The sequence below is a fragment of the Eumetopias jubatus genome, unplaced genomic scaffold, assembly GCF_037043125.1.
Source record: "Eumetopias jubatus isolate StellerSeaLion01/CBP00866 unplaced genomic scaffold, mEumJub1_p1.0 scaffold_9, whole genome shotgun sequence".
NCBI classification, from domain to species: Eukaryota; Metazoa; Chordata; class Mammalia; order Carnivora; family Otariidae; genus Eumetopias; species Eumetopias jubatus.
In genome coordinates this window covers 23365926-23382481 of record NW_028274815.1, presented here as the reverse complement: position 1 = coordinate 23382481, position 16556 = coordinate 23365926, and the positions used below count along the sequence as shown (strand labels likewise).

At 46.8% G+C, this 16556-nt stretch overlaps 1 long non-coding RNA gene across 1 annotated transcript; it reads right to left on the bottom strand.

Annotated features, from left to right (window-relative positions):
- Window positions 1-547: 547 nt before the first annotated feature.
- LOC114205880 (uncharacterized) lies at window positions 548-16556 on the bottom strand. Its single transcript, XR_003608486.2, has 4 exons — window positions 16462-16556; window positions 13979-14166; window positions 12269-12443; window positions 548-5577 (listed from the first exon to the last, which is right to left on the bottom strand). It is a non-coding gene; the product is annotated as an uncharacterized LOC114205880 (long non-coding RNA).

Sequence of the window (16556 nt, the reverse complement as noted above, 5' to 3'; positions counted from 1 at the left end):
TTTTGTCTATGTCCAACACCAAATCCACCAACAAAAAACCATGATTTGTTCTCTTTGAGGGTATTCAAAACATGTAACTCAGATTTTAAAAGCAATTCAAAGCAAAACAGTGTCCAAACATATTTTGAGTTGTGGCAATATTCTTTGGCACAGTTCCCCAGAACTAACTGAAAGAATGGCAAATACGCATTTGGACTCAGAATTTCTGGTCTATTAGAATGAAGGTTCATTACTTGGTAGTCATTTCTTATAAATAATAGCACTCAGTTCTATGATAATTCATTTTTGAAACAGGTATAAAACCCACATTTATCATTTAGAAAGATTTTGGTTCTAAGCCACACAAAATCCAGTACAAATTGGTTTAAGAAATAAAGGAAGGGCGCCTGGGTGGCTCAGCTGGTTAAGCATCTGCCTCTAGATTTCGGCTCAGGTCATGATCTCAGGCTTGTGAGACCAAGAGATCAAGGCCGGTTTTGGGCTCTGTGCTGGGCATGGAGCCTGCTTAAGATTCTCTCCCTCCCTCTTCCTCTGCTCATCCCCCTACTCCCAAACCCCCCTCCCCCGTGCACACACTCTCTCTCAAAAAAGAAAAGAAATAAAAGAGATTTCTTTTTGGCCTGCTGCCTCTTTTGAGTGCCCCCTAGGCTAGGTCCCCTCATGGTCTCCTCCTCACCCTCATCACATCCAACATGCAACAGCATCTCTACATGCTTCCAACTGCTATGGATGAGCTGCTCATAATTCTATCTAAGGACAACTCTCTACTTGTGCACAGGACCCTATTTCCTCTCTCTCTCCACACTCCAGTTATTCTCTCTCAACCATGACCTATTTTAGCATACCAACATGGTATGATTTTTCCCGATGTCAAAAATTAAAGGGCACCTGGGTGGCTCAGTCGGTTGGGCGTCTGACTTCAGCCCAGGTCATGATCTCAGGGTGCTGGGATCAAGCCCCACGTCAGGCTCCCTGCTCAGTGGGGAAACTGCTTGTCCCTCTTCCTCTGCCTCTGCCCCTCCCCCTGCTTGTACTCTCTCTGTCTCACTCTCAAATAAATAAAATCTTAAAAAAAAATTAAAACAAAACTTCTCTAGACTTCATATCCCCCTCCAGCTTCAATCCCTTTTTTCTTCTCTCTTTGATGGTAAAATTCCTTGAAAGAATTCTCCATGCTCCTGGACTCCAACTCTTCACTTCATTTCAGTGAGTTCTCACTCTACCACTTGAACAAAACAACTATTCTCAGGCTTTCTGTGACCTTCATATTGCTAAATCCAGTAGTCAGTTTTCAATCTTTATCTTAACCTATTAGCAGCTTTAATACAGTTGACTACTTTGTCGTTTTTTGAAATACTTTCTTTAGTTGGACTTCAAGACAACACTCTCTTGGGGGTTTTGCCCCTCACAGTCCACTCTTTCTTGATCTGCTTTGCTAATTCTTCCTCATCATGCACCCTGCAATGCACCTGGGTTTGGTTCTGGGCTTGTTTCTCTTCTACATGTATACTCATATCTTGATTGGCTTTATCTTCTACATGTATACTCATATCTTGATTGGCTTTATCAAGCCAAGATGGTGACTATACACCATCTATATCCTTCCAAGTGTTAAATTATTTCTCCCTGGAACTCCAGGTGCATATCCAACTGGCTAGTGAATATTTCCACTTGGATGTCTAATGGACATCTCAAACTTGATGTGTCCAAAACAAAAATACTGACAGTTCTGGTTCCAGGGTAGCTCAGTAAGCTCCTAATAGACAAACTCCTGCAAATAACAATGACGAACTCTGAACAAAACACACACACACAAAAGCAACTACCTGAAGGTTCTGGAGAGTGAACAGAAACATGGAGTTTCCGGAGAGGAGTCAACACTTGGAAAAATGAATGCATGGAATGACTTTCTATTTTTTTTTTTTTATGGCTTTTAACCTAAAGGCAGGCCACAGTAGATTCACACAGGACAGATAAAGTGAAAGGTAAAATGAAAAGGCCAGTACTTCTGGCCTGAAGAATCAAAGGATGGAGTTTGAGGCAACTTCAGCCTTTGGAAAGTGAGGGGAGGAACCCAGGAAAAGAGAGCCAGAAAGGAAGAACCACACATTCTGTATTATAAACTCTGTGCAAATCTCTGGCCAATTTCTGAACCATGCATGCATGAGTTAGGCTTAAGTGGCCCAGATAAAAATAAAAGTACTGAACTGAGATCTGAGCTGTGGCCCAAGAGACAATTTACAGTTTGAGCCAATCAAGTTAGTTGCCAACTCAAACAATCCAAAAGTCAGCATTTGGGGGGAAACTATATAAGAAAATTCAGAGTCTCTACTTCACCATCACAATGTCAAGAATACCCCCGAACTACTCAAACATATGAAGAAAATGGAATTTGTGACCCATTCTCAAGAAAAAAGACAATCAAGAGAGACTGACCCTGAGATGACCCAGATGTTAGAATTAGCAGATCATAATTTTAAAGTAGCTGTTATAACTATGCTTCATGAGGTAAGGGATTACCTGTTTATAACAAATGAAATGACAGAGAACTTCAGTAGAGAAATAAACCCTATTTTAAAAAATTACATGAAAATTCTAGAACTGAAAAAAACAATATTTGAAATAAAAAATTCAATGGATAGGCTTAACAATAGAATGAAGACACCAGAGAAAAAAATCAAAGACCTTTAAGTGAGATCAGAAGGAAGCATCCAGTCTGAAGAAGAAGGAGAAAAAAAAGCTTGGGACAAAATAAGGAACAGAACTGACTCCTCTCTGGAAGGGGAGAGGCTACCAAACAGAAAAAAAATTTTGAAGAAATAATAGCTCAAATTTGGTGAAAGACATGCATGCACTTATAGATTCAAGAAGATCAGTATATCCCAAGTAGGATAAATACAAAGAAAACTTTCCTTAGACACACTAGTCAAATTGCTGTAAACTAAAGATAAACCGAAAATCTTGAAGGTAGCTAGCAAAAAATTACATTTCTTATGGGGGCAGGGGGAGCAACTCAAATAACCCTGACTTCTCATCAAACAATAGAGACCAATATCTGGTAAAGGAGTGATATTCAAACTATACAAGGAACTCCTACAACTCAATAGCAGAAAAACAACCCAAAGAAAAATATGGGCAAAGGACCTAAATAGACATTTTTCCGAAAAAGACATACAAATAGCCATCAGGTACATGAAAAGGTATTCAACATAACTGATCATCAAGGAAATGCAAATCAAGACCACAATGAGATATCACCTCATACTTATTAGAGTGGCTACTATCTAAAGACAAGAGAAAAATGCTAGTGAGGATGTGGAGTAAAGGGAACGCTCACACACTGTTGGTGGAAATGTAAACTGGTACAAACACTATGGAAAACAGTATGAAGCATCCTCGAGAAATTAAAACTAGAACTACCGTATGATCTGTCAATCCCACTTCTGGGTGTATATCCAAAGGAAGTGAAACCATTATCTCAAAGAGATATCTGGACTCCCATGTTCATTGTAGCACTATTCACGATAACCAAGGCATGGAAAAAAACCTACGTGTCTGACAACAGGTGAATCAAGAAAATGTGATATATTTGTACAGTGAGATACCATTCAGTCTTAAAAAGGAAATCCTGTCACTTGCAACAACATGGATGAAACTGGAGGGCATTATGCTGAGTGAAGTAAACCAGACAGAGAAAGACAAATACTGCATGGTATCACTTATATGTGGAATCTTAAAAAAAAAAAAAAAAAAAAATCAAACTCATAGAAACAGAGGAGAAAAGCGGTTGCTAGGGGACTGGAGGGTAGGGGAAATAGGTTGGTAAAAGACTACAAACTTCAGCCATGAGATTAAGGTCTGAGGACCTAATGTAGAGCATGGTGACTATAGTGGATAATACTGTATTGTATAATTGAATTTTTCTAAGATGGTAGAATTGAAATGTTCTCATCACCACACTCCCCAAAAGGTAAATAGGTGAGGTGATGGATGTGTTAATTAACTCCATAGGGGAATCCTTTCAGAATGTATACGGATATCAAATCAACATGTTGTACACTGTAAATATCTCACAATTTTGTCAATTATATCTCAATAAAGCTGAAAAAAGGAAAAGTAACAATTGAGGCCAGAAACTGTGGACCCCCATCTCTAAAAGAACTGAAAGTAAAAACTTCCAAACCAGAATTCTATATCCAGCAAAAATATCCTTCAAAAAATGAAGGTAAAAGAAAGATATTTCCAGATAAAGCCAGAAACTAAAAAAAGTCACCATTAGCAAATATTCACACAAGAGATGCTAAAGAAAGTTCTCAGGCTGAAGGCAAATAATATAAGAGGGAAATTTGGGTCATTAGAAACAAATGAAGAGCATAGGAAATGGTAAACAACTAGGTGAATACAAAACCAAATTTCTCATCCCCACTCTGCCCCACCCAAGCCTGCTTTTCCAGTAGATTTGCTTATTGCAGTGAAAGAAACTCCATTTTCACACTTTCTCAGGCAAAAAAAAACAACAACAAAGAAACAAGAACAACAACAAAAAACCCAAAAACAAAAACACCTTGGCATTAGCTCTTTCTCTCACACTCCAGCAAGTACTCTTGGCTCTACTTTCAAAATCAATATGTATTCAGAGTCTGACCACTCTTTCTACCTCTATTTGCTTTCCTGGTCCAAGCCACTATCTCTCACCTGGATTACTGCAATAGGCTGCCAATCAATCCTCCCTATTTTAACCCTTTCTACTGTCCGGTCAATGGCATACCACACAGCAGCCAAGGGACCCTCTACAACCTATGTCAGTTCTCTCACTCTGCTGGTCAACACTCTCCATTGGCTTCCCACCTCACCCAGAGTCCTTGTCACAGTCTACAAAGGTACTGTGTGGTGTGACCCCTGCTACTTCTCCGCCCTTCCTCCTCCCTCTTCTGCTCACTCTGATCTGGCCACCTTGGCTTCCTTGCTGTTCCCCAAACACATCAGCATGTTCCTGCCGCAGGGCCTTACCTCTCACCTCATTTATCTGATATCCACAGGGCTCACTCACTCTGTCTACATGATGCCTTATCTGTGAGGTCTTTCCTAACCATCCTAAACAAACTAACAACACAATACACATTCTCTTCCTCCCTCATCTTATGTTAGTCTTCTTCATAACACTTATTGCCTTCATATTTAAATGTTTGTTGAATGAATGAATGACACAAATACCTATAATACAAGGCTGAAACCTCAGATAAAGGGCTATGGGAGCTCAAAGAAGGAAACCAGTATGTACTGAGCATCACACATTTCTAAGCACTGTTGGCTATGTTTTATCATTTAACTCTCATGACCATCCTCTTAAATAATTTGCTGCCATTAATTTACAGATAGATGTTGAGGCTCAGAGAGGTTAAGTGATTGCCAAGGTTACACGCATAGTAAATGGTGGCAGAATTCAAACCTAGGTCTTTACAATTTCATTTATATATTCTTTTCATCACACAGCTCCCCAAACTCCACCTGGCTCAGGTGAAGGAAGAGGGAGGGAGAATCTGGAAAGGCTTTCTGGAGGAGGTAGCACCTTGGTTCCTGTAAAATAATAAAAAAATGTGTATATTAGTCTCTACCCTTGGTTCCTGGGACAGAACTCCTAAAACCCTTATAATTTCCTAAGTGATAAGAGCATTAGGAGCATCTTTTGTTCTAATATTGGGTCTTTGACCCCAGTTCCTTACACAAGGTTCCTAAATCCCTTGGAATTTCCTGGGTGACAGCAGTGTCTTTTGTTCTATTGAGGTGAGACTCTTGGTGGGCTCCTGGATGGGGTCTAGTCACTAGAAAGACCAAACCATTATGGAGAACCTTGGAATTTTCAACCCTACACCCCATTCTCCAGAGAGGGGAGAGGGGCTGGAAATGACGTTAATAATTGATCACACCTACGTGATGAAGCCTCCATAAAATCTCACTAGTATGGGGTTCAGAGAGCTTCCAGGTTGGTGAACACAGGGAGGTGCTGGGAGAGTGGAGTGCTCAGAGAGGGCATGGAAGCTCCTTGCCCCTTCCCACGTGTTTTGCCCTATGCATCTCTCCCATCTGGTTGCTCATCTGTATCCTTTATCATATCCTTTTACAATAAACCAGCAAACAGTAAGTAAACTGTTTTCCTGAGCTCTGTGGTCTGCTCTGGCAAATTAATCAAACCTGAAGAGGGGGTTGTGGGAACCTCCAAATTGTAGCCGATCAGTTAGAAGCATGGATGACAACCTGGATTTTCGAGTGGCATCTGAAGTGAGAAGTGAGAGGGTGGGGGCAATCTCGTAGGACTGAGGCCTTAACCTATGGGACCTGATGCTACCTCCAGGTAGACAATGTCAGAATTGAGTTAAATTCTAGGACACCCAGGTGGTGTCCTAGAATTGCTCTGTGGGGGGACAAACCCACACATCTGGTGTCAGAAGTATTCCAAGTGTGATAGTGGCATGAGTACAGGAGACACACAGAATTTTTCCTAACATAGTTCCAAGAGATAAGATATGGGCAGGGGGTTAGCACACAATTACAAGGGGCTGGATGTGGTATGAAGTTGCTAAAAGGAAAGGGACATTCTAAGACATATTATGTAAGAGGTGAAGTGATACCAAGAGTAACCTTTTCTGTTTCACAATTCTGCCTGAACTTCCCAACAATTAGAGTTGTGAAACTGAGTCAAGGGAATCTCATTTAAAATGGAGTTGGAAGGCCACAAGGGGGAGCTCTCAGGCTGTACTACTCATACCCCTTTGCAGCCCCAACAGGAAGAGATGTACCTTAAATTCCAAACCAAAAGAAGCCTACTTTACCACCCTAGCAAGAGGAAGGAAGATTTTCTTCTCAACGGGCAACAAGCCAGCCAATGAGAGACTCACAACTCAGCCAATGAAAAGACACTACATTTCAAACTCCCAGTTTACTCCAATGCACTTTTCATTTATAACAAGCCCGTTCCAATTTCCCCCTTTTACTCCATAAAAGAGGGTTCCTCTCCTTTGCCCTCCCACTTGCTTAGGGCTTTTGCTGTAGCTTGCCTGTCTCAAATTGCAATTCCTCTTCAATTCCTGAGTAAACTCATTTTGCTGGGAAGAAAACCTGACTGCTGTAAGGTCAACAGGATGATAACCTAATGACCCTTTATCAGCGTGGAGGGCTTCACTGATCTTGTGACAGTCTTTAACTAGGATAGGGCAAGTGTTATTTTCCCCATTTGTATATGAGGAAGCGAAGGCTCAGTTATTAGACACCAGCACAGTCTTTCCACTTGACGGTCAGCACTCTTTCAAGGTAGTGAGATGTCCAGGCTTGAAGTGTGTGATGGGAAACACAGGACGCTGTGTCAGATTGGGGTGTGTGTGTGGGGGGGGTGTGAACAACCATGAAAGAACAAGATGAACTCTGTGGACTTTATGATCCTGGTTCAATCAGTTTTACAAAAAAGTTTTTTTATGATAAAATATATATAGACGGTCCCAGACTTATGATAGTTTGATTTATGATTTTCCTACTTTATGATGGTATGAAAGTGATACACAGTCAGTAGAAAGTGTACTTCAAATTGTGACTATTGCTGTTTCCTCAGGTCAGTGATAGGCTGATACCCTCTTGTGACAGAGAGCACTAACAGCGAGCTGTAACTCCCAGCCAGCCACACGATCATGAGGGTAAACGATCAACACACCTACCACCCTCTCTAACCATACAAGTGTTCTGTTTTTTTTTTTTTTTTACTTTCAGCACAGCATTCAATAAATTACATAAGATATTCGAGACTTTATTATGAAATAGGCTTTGCGTCCAATGATTTGCCCAAATGTAGGCTGATGTTCAGTGTTCGGAACACATTTAAGTTCAGCTACACTAAGCTATGATGTTCAGCATTTTCTATTCAGGATATTTTCTTTGTTTCCCCCAAGATTTATTTATTCATTTGAGAGAGCGAGAGAGTGAGAGCGCATGAGTGAGGGGAGGGGCGGAGAAAGAGAATCTCAAGCAGACTCCATGCTGAGTGCAGAGCCTGACGCGGGGCCCAGTCTCACAACCTGGAGACCGGGACCTGAGCCAAAACCAAGAGTTGCTCAACCAACTGAGCCACCCAGGCGCCCCTTGACTTCGGGTATTCTCAGTTTATGATGAGTTTATCAGGACATAATCCCATCATAAATGGAGGAAGATCTGTATAACGTGATATTTAACATTTTAATCATTTTTAAATGTACAGTTCGGTGGCATTAAGTGCATTCACAATGTTGTGCAACCATCACAAACAGACTACTGTCTATTTTTCAGAACTTGTCATCCCAAACTGAAACTCTGTGCCCATTAAACAATAACTCTCCATCCCCACCCCTGGCCCCTGAAAACCACCGTTCTACTTTCTGTCTCCTTCAATTTAACTACTCCAGATGCCTCATATGAATGGAATTGTACAATATTTGTCCTTTTGTGTCTGGATTATTTCACTTGGCAAAATGTTTTCAAGGTTCATTCATACTGTAAAGTTGAACAGAATTTTACCTCTTTCTAAGGTTGAATAATATTCATTGTATATATATATATATAACATGATATTGTAATATATATTATATATTGTAATATATACACATTGTAATATAGTAATGTAGATACATTGTAATATGTATTATAATATATTATACATTGTAATATATGTTACATATATTACATATATAATATATTATATATATACATATATTACACTTTGTGTATCTATTCATTGTTGCCACGGTTCAATCTTGCTAACAAAAGACACCAGCCTCCTTCATCGGAAATATTTTTCCTTTTAGGCTGCCAGCCCCAAGATCAAAATATACCAGCATCCTTTCTCCTCACCCAGGGAGGCTCCCCCTGTACAAACAGGGCTGTCTGCCCGGAGAACTACCTACTTGGGATCAGATCCCATTGTGAGGACCAAACTTCCTAGAAGTTTCTGGTCTTCTAGAAGACAGTACTGCGTGAGGGCCAGGCACTAGAGCTTCTCTTCCCTTAAGGAACAGAAATGGCAAAAATGTTCCAGGTCCTCTTCGTTCCCCAAACTCAGAAGTGTAGCTCAGCTGTTGCAGTTGCCTGGGCAGGGGAGTGAGAGACAGGTGGCCCGGGGGGAGCAGCCACAGTCTCTCCCTTGTTTCACTCACACAATCGCCCAAGAATCCCTGTCGTGCGTAGCCATCGGCTGTTAAAAGCCAAAACAGGGTGGTGTGGCCACCTGTTGGGCACGGGGGGGTGGTGCAGCCCTGGGGGGAAGGAAAGGACTTGCAGGCTGAGATTGCTTCAAGGAGAAGCTAGATAAAAGGCCAAATAAAAAACCAAACCAAACCAAAAGCAGCCCCTACATCCGGACGATGGAATTTTATATTCAGCGCTTCAAAGAAATGAGTGATGGAGCTGTAAAAAGACATGGAGGAAACTTAAATGCAAATTAGCCAGTGAAAGCAGTCAATCTGAAGAGGCTCCATACTGTATGATTCCAAGGATAGGACATTCTGGAAAAAGATCAGTTGTTGCCAGGGATCGGAGTGGGGGGGCAGGGAGAGAGAGAAGGATGCAAAGGTTGAGCACAGGGCATTTTCAGAGCAATGAGACTACTCTGTATGATACTATAACAGTGGATACATGTTGTCATACATCTGTCAGAACCCATGGAATGCACAGCCCCAGGAGCGAACCTTAATGAAAACTGTGGACGCGGGGTGATCATGATGTGTCAGAGCGGATTCATGTACTGGGACAGATGCGCCACTCTGGTGGGGGGGGTGTTGATGGTGGGGTAGGCTGTGCGTGGGGGGGAGGGAAGGAGGGGAATATATGGGGCCGGGGGTATATGGGAACTCTCTGTACTCGCTGTTCAATTTTGCTGTGAACCTAAAACCACTCTAAAACATAAAGTCTACTAAAAAACAAAACAAAACAAGAGCATCCCCAGATTTGCCACCTGGCTCTTCACACCAGCTATACAGTTCCAGGCTCAGAAAGTCCGGCTCTCCCCTCAGGAGAGCTCACAGCCCCTTTCTCTCTTCTGATGCTTCTTTTCCCCGTGGGCAGGAACAACAGGCCTTCCTTTGCCTTTTAGTGAAGTAGGGAGAAGCTCTCTGGAGTCCTGCAGGTCCTCACTTGCACTCCGGCTTAAATGTCACCTCCTCGTGAGGTCTTCCCTGACCACCCTAACCCCTAGCCTCTGCCCCGCCCATCATCCCATCTGGCTTTCTGCCCAGCACTCGTCACTACCTGAACGCAGCTACTTGCTTACATATTTCTTTTACTTTGCCGCCCAATGGCATGTAAGCCCCACCAAGGCCGAGACTGTCCCTAGTGCTCACAACAGTGGGTGGCTCAGGGCAGGAGCTCAACAAATGTTCGTTGACGGACTGAATAATTATGTTATTGGCTTTTCCCCTGCCCACGGGGAAAAAGAAGCATCAGAAGAGAGAAAGGGGCTATGAGCTCTCCTGAGGGGAGAGCCGGACTTTCTGAGCCTGGAACTGTGTAGCTGCAGAACCTGGGGCAAAAGGCAGTTAAACTTCCCTGGGCCCCAGTTTCCCCGTCTGTAAAATGGGCGCTTAAACGTCACGATTGCTCTCTCTTCTTGCTGCAGTGCTCTGAATGCTCCAGCAAGCGTCGGAAGGACCTTGTTAGTCCACTCAAGCGCTTCTGCCCAGGCCACTGGGTGGCTGCGAGGTACTCAGGAAGAGAATTCCTAGTGGCCCAACGTCACCTGACATCCTCGGCTGGGTTTGTGGATATGGGCAAGAGGTCCAAATGTGTGCTGGATGGATTGAGGTGTGGGGGAACCCCTCCCCTAGAATGCAAACTCCAAGACAGCAAGGATCTTGGGTTTTATTTGTTTGCATATCCCACGTGCTGGGAACAGTGCCCAGCACACAGTAGGCTTCATAATTACTGAGGGAGTAAAGCGAACGCACTCAGCGACTGTGTTTCCCTTCTTGGGTGAGTGTTGCTTGGGTCATGTGTGGCATGAAAACAGCAATAGTCATCCCTTCCATTGGTGGAGCCCTCCGCAAAGCGTTTGTACATGCATCATCTCACGTGCTCCTCATGACAACCCCATGAGATAAGTCCCATTAAGTGTTATTATCCCCAATTTACAGATGAGCTAACTGAGGCTCAAGGCATTTGACCTACTCAAGGCCACATAGCTGGTGGACGGCAGAGGCTGATCTCAGAGCCAGGTTTTCTTTTGTTCCAGACCCAGTGCTTGTATATGTCGCCGGTTGTGCAAAGCTCTGAGTGTGAGCAGAAGGAAGCCTTGTGTAAGAGCCAGGCCCTGAGGAGAGAAAAGGGGCAACAGAGAGGAGCGCTGCTTACACTGGGGCGCTGCTTGGGGCTGAGCCCATGCCTGCTGGCTGAGGGTGGGGGCTACGAGAGCAGCAAGGGGATGGGGCAGAGATGCCCCTCCACTCCAACAGTGGCCAGGGACCCCGTGCAGGGAGTTCCTGGGGAGACTGCTAGCCTCACGTAGGCATCGCTGCTCCGCAGGCCCAGACACGCAGGGCTCCAGACAGGGCCTTCACAGGGCACAGAAACCAAGGATGTGGGCAAACTGGTTTGAGGAACACAAAAGCCAGCTCAAGTCTTCTTCCCTTTCCCGCACAAGGCGCGTACCTGCCCCTCACCCCTACGCCAAGGAGAGCTCTTCAAAATGACATTTGCCCAGCTCCAAATCTCACTGACTTCACCAAAATCACTTATATGTCACCCCAGATCATACCTACACACACACACATACACACACACCAGAGTGCCACCTAGGTTCCTCCCCATGGGGGCCCCCAAGCAGAGCCCTGTCCTGCCCTCACCCACCTCCACCTGCGGAAACCTTTTGTACCCATCCTGCAGAATCTTCTCTGCTTTCTGGGCCTAAGGTGCCTTCCCTCTCCAGCACTCCGAAGCCCGCTGCAGGCCCTCTGCCCTGGCTCTGACCACTGGAGACTTCCGCCCTGTTTATGCGTATGTGACAGCTCCCCCCCCCCACCCCAGCTGCCAACTCCCTGAGCGTAAAACTCAAGCCCAGTGCTGGGCCTGACCTGGTGCAGGGGTCACAGAAGCTGCCAGCTTGCATCAGCCCATGCCCATGGCAGGGAGCTCGGGGAGGTGGGGGGGACAGCTTCACACCTCCCCGAGGCCTTGCCCCCAGAAGCCACGAGGCAGCGATGAGGACATGGGGCAGGGAGGTGGGGTAGAGGCCAGGACAAGTGGCAGCCCACACACTTGCCTGTGTTAGTCACCAAGGGCGCCCAGCAGAGCAGAAGTCATCTCTAAAACTGGTGCAAGAGGAACAGGTGGGAAGAGGGAGGGCTCATCTGCAAAACCAGTGGGAAGAGGCACTGGGTCAAAATGTCCTTCTCTTGCTGGAGGGGCGGTTTTCCTTCCGGATTCCCCGGCAAGACCTGAAACAGCGAGAGGAGGGAGGTCTTGATCAAGCACAGGCTGATATTCTGGGTTTGCTCCATCCGTCAATGTGTGCTGAGCCCCACGACCTGCCCTCCTGCTCTGTGCCAGACTCTAGAACTTGGATTCTACCTCCCTGCTTCAGAAGGAGCTTCGGATGCAACTTTCCCTGTCTACCCCTCTGGAAATGGGTCCCAGAGCTCAACCACCCAGATGGTTATTACCACCAAGTGTAGCTCATAGTTACTTATTGATCACAAGTTCATTGATTGCCTACTCTCCCAGGCCTTGGGCTAAGGACTTCACACAGGTTCTCATTTACTTCATGGGGTGGCTCCCAGAGATGATTCCGATGGCTACTGTGGGGAAGGGGCGATTCTGACCAAATGCCCTGACTTGCCCCGGACAGTCCCATTATATGTCTGTCGTCCCAGCAGCACCAACCACAGAGCCCCTTCACATTCTCAGAAGTGACCTGGCATGGAAGATAAATCATGGGTCCAGGGGATTCTCCCCAGTCTGTCACAGGGGAGTGGGGTGTGATGCACGCGGCTCCCCAGAGGGGCACCTGGGCCTTGAGAGGCAGACACTAGAGGGCGCCAGTCAGTTGTGCCTGGCCTCCGAGTCTCCAGAGCGCCTGGCAGCCCTGGGCAAGGCCACTCTAGGGGAGCAGAGGTGGTAGATGGGGGGGGGAGGGAGAGGGGGAGAGGGGAGAGGGTGCCCGACAGAGCCCTGGCTGAGGCCTTTCCTGACCTAGACCCAGCCTGGCCCAACTCCTCTCATGCCCCCCATCCACCCAGCAGAGCTCCTGAGCAGGCAGAGCCCTCCCCCCAGGGGGACCTGGGAATTCTATGAGGGAAGAGCGGTGCTGGCACTGTTGCCTTCTCCTCCATTTCAGCCTGGCCAGGCGCCTGCCAGTCTCTGCCCCAGGATCTCGGGCACAGTGTGGTTCACCCTGTGCTGAAGACCTCTCAGACCAAGAGGCTGGCTCTCCTGATGGGCTGGGACTGGGCTGTATGGAGGTGGCTGTTCTGGAAAGAACCATCAAGCCAGGTGTCAGGGAAACTCCACAGCCCAACAAGAGCTGGGGGTGGGAATGGGGGGGGGGGCAGGAGGCAGAAGGTGGAAGGGCTGATAGGGCACTTGGTTAGGGGTGGGGGCCTGCCTTCTCCTCCTTGACCTACCCACACTAGCCTTGAGAACTCAAGCACAACGCTCAGGCCTCGGTGTCCCCGGAGGGGCCAGAAGGCTTGCGACCCACAAAGAGCCTACTTTTCACCATCCTGACCTGGCCACTGCCCCCATGCAGCACTCTGCCCTGCGATTGCAATCAGACACAGGATTGGCCTCCGGCGGGGCACACTCTTCTCATTTAGACAAAACCCTGGCCCCGGCCCGGATGACTGCTCTCCAGCCGTGGACTATTAAAAGTGCTTGGGTGTCCAACAGACTTGGGCCTGGTTGCAGGTCTGACAATGGTAGGTGTGTGATGCTGGGCACGTCATTTAACTTCTCTAAGCCTCAGGTGACTTACCTGCAAAAGGTAGTAAGAGTATCCATTTCTTAAGGCCAGTGTGACGTTTCAAGGCAATAAAGAACAGAAAGCGCACAGCTCAGCGCCCGGCGCCCAGGCGAGCTATGCTCCCAGTGGAGGAGACTCCAAGCAGCACCAGCATGGCCCTTCAGCCCCAGCTCAGCCTCCTCTGTTGTGGGAGTTCTTGCCTGCAGGAGAAAGACAGAGACGGGCTTGAAAATGCACTGTGGTCCACACTGTCCGCACAGTGGAATCTTCTATGAGACAGTGACATCCATGGATGTAGGCAGCCATGGATGCCTCAGTGCCAACAGTTTCAACCTTTTAAAGATTCATTCATTCATTCATTTATTCATTAGTCCCAAATTACAACTGTTGTCCTGACATAATTATTAATCTCCTCCTTTCACTCTTGAAGTGTCCCAGTTTGGTTGATAAATTATATGATCACCCAACTTACTGCGGCAGATCCTGTGCCAGGCACTGGGGACTAGGAGAGGATGATGTACCCAGCCCCTCCCCTCCAGGGCTTCCCTCCAAGGAGGCACAGGGATGCAGTGTGAGGAGGGGCTGGGGGTGCTGCTGTGTGGCCAACCAGTGTCCCCCTGCCCCTTAAGAACCTAGCAAGAAATGGGGCGCCTGGGTGGCTCAGTTGGTTGCGTGTCCAACTCTTGGTTTCGGTTCAGGTCATGATCTCAGGGTTGCGGGATTGAGCCCCATATTGGGCTCTGTGCTCAGCGGGGAGTCTGCTTGAGATTCTTTCTCTCCCTCTGCCCCTCCCCCCACTGGTGCGTGCACCCTCTCTCTCTCTCAATAAATAAATAAATAAATAAATAAACAAATAAATAAAATCTTTTTTTAAAAAAGAACCTACAAAGAAGCATACTTTGATTTATCTACCCTTTTTGGGTTTATTTAGTTTTACTTATTTATAAACCAACCTCTTGGGGTCAATTCTTGCCATACATTTTCCACCTGATACATGAGGTAGTGGTCTTTTTATTTGTCATAATATTATTTTTCTCCAGCCTCAGAAGCTGCCTTCTATTCAAATATTTGTGGTATTTTTTAAAAAAGAGTTACAAATATCCCATCTGTTCTATGATCCTATAAACATCAATTTTCCGGAAACAGAGTCCTAATTTATTTTTTCATTCTCATGGAAAAGTACGTGACGGGAGAATAGCAGTGATACAGAGGCATACTCTGAACGGCCAGCTCCTCCTTACTTACGCCAAAACACAACCCGACAGTTCATGAAACGGGGGAATGGGGGGAGTCTTAGGAAAAAGGAAAGGAGGGGCAAAAGGAAATGGAAGAGGCAGTGATGTCCCTGGGGTTGGCCAGGGCTCATGGCTGGAGCAGTCCCCTTTGGGCTCCTGCCTGATCATCTGCGTTGGGTTGGAGGAGGGTGATTGCCCTCCCCAAGGGATGGTAGGCAGCCAGGCATGAGCGTGTGGGCGAGGGTGGTGCCCCCTCCACACCCATGCCAGGACCAGAGATGCCTTGGTATGTGGCCAAAACCTTCTGCCAGGTTCCACACCCCATGCGAAACATCTCCCCCCTTCCCCCACCTGTGTCCTCGCAGGTCCCCCCTCCGTTAGCTGGAGAGCACGACAGTCCCTCGTCTACAACGGTCTCTGTGTCTGTCCAACCCTAGGAATTGCACCTGTCGCACCTTTCATCTGGGGACAGAGCTCGGGATTCTACCTCACCATTGCCCAGGAGTCATAACTGGGTGAAAATCATGACAATACACAGGTCCTGGGGGAGTGTTGCCTTATTTAGATGTGCCACCCCCAGAGAAGGAAGAAAAGGAAGGAGGGGGAGGAGCTGCAAAGCTGACAGGAGCGAAAGGAGAAGAAGAAGGCATGGGTGATTCTGAGAATTGAGGGTAGCTAGTGATGTCATCACGGGCAGGGTTTCACCCAGGTCAGTGGGTGGGGGCAAAGCATGGTGACTGGGGCCCTGTGACTCAGTTATGAGCCTGGCCCCTGTATCCAGAAGTCATTCATTGAGTAACTCATTAATTCTGTCAACACATGTTTATTGAGCTGTTATTATGTCCCAGACCCTGGACTAGGCAGCAGGGAGGGAGAGAGCCGGCAGGGAGGGAAGTTCCCCTGCAGAGTGTAGGTGTGCAGGGGATGGAGTGGGGCGGGGGGGGGGGGGGGGGACAAGCCTCCTTTCAGAGGGAGCTGCCAGGGAAGATGCCTGGTGAGGGAAGGGGAGGGTGGGGAAGGGACATCTGGGGTAAGTCCTCGTGGGAGGAGAGTAGGCAGGAGCCAGACAGAGGGAGGGGAAGGAGGAAGGGGTAGGGAGTTTCAGGCAGCGGAAGGAGATCTGTGCTTGAAGGCACGGAGGGTGGGAGGGGAGGTTTGGGGAACTGTACGTAGTTCCTGAGAGAGTGAGGGAGAGGTGGGAAGAAAGGAGCTTGAGAAGGTAAGGGTGGCAGGTCCTAAAGGAGCTCAGAGGCTACTTACAGGCGGTGAGGCCCCCTGGAGGGGAAAGCCCGGGACAGTGTGGTCAGATCCCCCCTTGGGAGAGGAGACTCTTCATGGGGTTAAGCAAGTGGCTG